The following is a 4,525-nucleotide window of genomic DNA, read 5'->3' as shown; positions in this document are numbered from 1 at the left end:
TGTGCTGGGAGGATTCAAATAAAACTAACTTGAGTCAGATCAGTTCACAAAGTCACAGCTAGAATGTTACACAACCAAGTCAATCCCTAATAACATTACTGTCAAAAGAAATAACAAAAATATCATGTAAACATATTTACAGTGACTTTGTTCCAAAATTTGTGGATACATTTACTCAGACCCTCCAGGATTTTGTGGCTGATATTTATGATTGTTGTGGTCTAAAACACCTGATGTTGCAGCAGCTTTTGGGAAAAGTTGCAACAAAAGTTAAAATGTTTTTAAAAATGCATTTTTTTGTAAAGCTCCTAAAAATGTTAATTAATACGGACGAGATGACAGATCCAAAGTACTTTGGTTCTGAACTCCAGGATCTTTGTCAAACCACTCGGTCGACTGGACCGGGCTAAGCCACTGGAAATCAAATCAAATCTTTATTTATAAAGTGCTTTTCATGGCCCGCACCAGCTCAAGGTGCTGATCAAAAGCATGACAGACTTCTAGAACTGTGAGATTACGAACGTCTGAGGTTTTATTTGAAGCAAAATAAGTGTGAAATGTGATTTCAAGAAAACGACGCCTAGAATTTACCACTTCTGAAGGTGAACTTTGACCCGGTTTTCAGCTGACCTGCAGATAACTTGAACACAATTTACTTGATAAGATATCAGCTGAAGGACAATGGACCCGACAAACAAAGTCTGCAGTCATAACAATGAGGAGAACTCATGAACTCCGTTCACAGCTGTAAAACAGCAGCAGAAGAAGGATTACTTTGGCCTTGATCCTGTCGCTAGACTTGGTTTCCTAAACTGTGATCTATCACTGTTTTTATTATTTCAATCAAAACAATCTGAACACATTTTTGTTTTTTTTCTCTTTCTCCTAAAGTGTGATTTATGACTGATCTTTAATGAAAACAATCTGCACAAATCTTTTTTTTAAATTAATTTATTTTGGATATTTTTCAATTGATTAAAGTAGTTGATGTATTTTTTCTGATAATAATTAATGATTATCATTTGGGGAAGTCATTTGCATTGATTGGTGCAGGTGGTCTGGAACAGGGGTCACCAACACGGCGTCCGCGGGCGCCAGGTCGCCCTCAAGCACCACATAAGTCGCCCGCAGGTCTCTTCTAAAAATAGCACAACTCACTTGTGAGCTGTTTGAAAATTACATTTTATGGTGATTCAATTTTTTTAAATTACTCTTGCCTTTACAAAGAATTAACAATTAAAACATCTTAAAAATATATGTTCATTATTGCTGAAACCAAAAATGGTCTATCCCACTTTTTTATTTCATTTTTCACCGAGACTTTACCTGTTTTAAGATTCTTTATTTTGTGGTTAACAACAGAAGCAATAGAAGAAAACACTCCACAAAAGTTGTTTTTGGTCAGTTCTTTTACTTATCAGTGGAGCTGCGCTCCTCAAACACCTGAGTGAACCGCCCCCTCCCTTTATTTCCCCCAAACCCCAGCTACTTTCACATTAACTCTGACATTTCGCAAATTTGATTATTGATAATAAGTAATATTTAATGGAAACACAATTTCTAAAAAAAACAAACAAAACAAAACTCACATTTTTCGAAAAAAGTTTTTGGCTCAGAGGAGCTGGTTTTGGGGCCGTATTGAAATGGATGGACATTTTTCACTAAACTGTGATGGAAATGGACTTTTCTCTAATTAAATGCGCTTCTGAAGTTTGGTATTGGTTAGTGTAGATTCTTTTCTTATGATTATTGTCTGAGTATATTTAGATTTTTGGTACTGATTGATATAAATTGCTCGTCTTTGATGTGAATCTAAGACAAGTCCAATAAAAAATATACTGTGGATGTTTAAAATTTGATTACATCACTGATCTTAAAGATCATCAATAACCTGAATCTATAGAGTATAATTTTTTTTTCTATAGAGTATAAATATTTGATCATAAATCCTGAACCTAATGTTGATAATTCATGTAAAGAAAATGGTAAGGTTGAATCAAGGTGGAATTATATAAATTAATTTCCTCCACTCCCTTTAAAGCAATCTACTTCTGATTGATTATATATGTGTCAATTTTATGTATTATGACCTGATTACTTGAATTTTTTTTAATTCATTCATTCCTCTCTGCTCACAATAACAGAAATATTTGTGTATTGATTTAAATCAGTGGTCCTCAACCTTTTTCAGACAATATTTTATGGATCAGTCTGAACGGGGCTGAAGTTTGTATTTTTAAGCTTCTGGTTCATGAAAGTCTATTTTCAAAATAAAATGATAGTACAAGAAACTTTGTGTAAAAAAAGTCTAAAAATATTAGTAGACTTTTTTAAACAGATGATGAAGATTAAATGAAACAAAGTTGTCTAATTAAAAATAAAATACATAAAAGAAACATTAAATGTGTTTTTTTAACTGCATAGAATACTATTTTAACCACCAATCCAGGCTATGATTATCTTACAGGTCAAAAAGATTGATCATAATTTGTTTTTACATACATATTCATTCAACCAATTTGACATTTTATCCTAAAAAAGCTAAAGGTATAATCTCATGCTCACTGGATCAGAGACCTGAAAAAAACATTTTTTTTCCTTAAACTTGAAAAGCAGAAGAAACAAAAAACAAACAAATCAACAAACGGTCAGAAAACTCTAGTTAACAGATTAACACATAACTGACAGTAATTTATATAAATCTAGATATTTCATTTACTTCATTAAAGGCTGTAATTGAATTGTTGATCCTGAATTTATCCAGTTTATTAAAAGATCCTTTAAAACAAATAAACAGATGTTGCTGTAATAATAATGACCTCTGGAGGGTCAGCTGACCTGAATGAATTAATAAAGTTTTTACACATTTATGAAGAACATCAGAGAGACATTGTTAAAAGATTCTATAGAATATATCTCAGCTGGTAGTTGAACAAAATGAATCAAGAGTTAATCACTTTAATTTATACATTATAATGACATCATTGGAGGACAATCACTTTATTGATTAATGATCATTAAATATTAGCTCTGGTTTTGTGGACCTAAATAGAGGACTCAGAGATGTAGTGGATGATTGTCAGTCAGAATTAACATTATAAAAAACTATCATTAACATGTTTGACAAAACAGTTTCTTTTCTGATCCAAACATTTGTCCAGATCAGAAAATGTAGAAAGATTCATTTCTGTTTAAAGTTTCTCCAACATCTCTGATCTCAGAGACTCTCAGAAGATCAACTGAAAAGATCTGATCACACATGATGATCCAAGAGAGTCTGATCAGAGAGATCAAGAACTGAACCAGAACTCAAGTCATTCATCTGAAAACTATTGATCATCTGAACTATTATCCAGACTCCTTTAACTCTGACAAACACTTACTGTTCTACTGCTGGACTGATGGACTTGAAGTCTGGATTAAGACCCTTTGATCTGTCACTCCTGTTGGACACACAGCTGGATCCAGATCCAGATCTCAGTTGGATTCTCAGTAGAAAAACATTTGTTTTTTTTTTTAATCTAATTTATTTTGTTATGGAGGTTCGTCAGATTATTTTTCATGTCTAAACTATTGAACTCAGATCATGAACAAACTGATCAGTTAAAACTGTTCTGACAACTGTGACACTGCATACATTTATTTCTGTTCAATTTATAGCATGTTTTTTACAAACACTTACTGTTTTACTCGTGAACTGATTGACTTGAAGTGAGGAGGTAGAATTTTCTTTGAGTGATCACTCCTTTTGGACACAAAGCTGGATCCAGATCTCTGTTGGAACCTCAAGAGAAAACATTTGTTTTATTAAAAACTAATTTATTTTGTTATGGAGGTTCATCAGATTATTTTTCATGTTTGAACTATTGAACTCAAATCATGAACAGACTGATCTGCAGTGAAACAGTCTATTAAAATTGTATTTACAACTGTGTGACACTGTATATATTAATGTCAGTTAAGTTCATGACATGTCTTTGACAAACACTTACTGTTCCACTCGTGAACTGATGGACTTGAAGAGAGGAGGTAAATCCTTTGATTCATCACTTCTGAAGGACACACAGCTGGATCCAGATCCAGATCCAGATCCAGATCCAGGTCCAGGTTGGTTCCTGTGAAGAATGGCGGTTGCTGGTGTGAGTGCTGAGCTCTGACATGGAGAAGAGTCCTGGACAGTTAGAGATGTTCATCTCACCTCTGAGCTTTGCTCTGGCTCTCATCTTCCCCACACAGAGTGCTTTTAGAGGGAGGGGCTCCCTCCTGTGTGTCCTCACACTGATCCATGCTGCTGGATTGACTGGATCCACTGGATCAGCTCACACACATCTTCTTCCAGCCTTCATCTGCAGAGGAAACCCTCATCATCATCAGCTCTGATCCTCCTTCACTAACAGATCAGCTGCTCCTCCACTGATGGGCTCTTCTCTTGTGTTTCCTCTCAGGTTCAGGTGAATGCAGTCAGACAGCAGTGTGGGACAGAGGAAGCTGCTGAACATCAGCTGCTGCACTTCTGCTCTCCCTC

The 4,525-nt window shown here is 34.7% G+C and overlaps 1 long non-coding RNA gene across 1 annotated transcript; it reads right to left on the bottom strand.

The window, feature by feature from the left end:
* Positions 1-3,399: 3,399 nt before the first annotated feature.
* LOC118598381 lies at positions 3,400-4,263 on the bottom strand. Its single transcript, XR_004947491.1, has 3 exons — positions 4,199-4,263; positions 3,993-4,115; positions 3,400-3,784 (listed from the first exon to the last, which is right to left on the bottom strand). It is a non-coding gene; the product is annotated as an uncharacterized LOC118598381 (long non-coding RNA).
* Between the last annotated feature and the right edge of the window lie 262 nt (positions 4,264-4,525).

This window comes from Oryzias melastigma, unplaced genomic scaffold (genome assembly GCF_002922805.2).
Source record: "Oryzias melastigma strain HK-1 unplaced genomic scaffold, ASM292280v2 sc00407, whole genome shotgun sequence".
Taxonomy (NCBI): domain Eukaryota; kingdom Metazoa; phylum Chordata; class Actinopteri; order Beloniformes; family Adrianichthyidae; genus Oryzias; species Oryzias melastigma.
The sequence above is the reverse complement of the archived record's forward strand: the minus strand, read 5'-3'. Positions and strand labels throughout refer to the sequence as shown.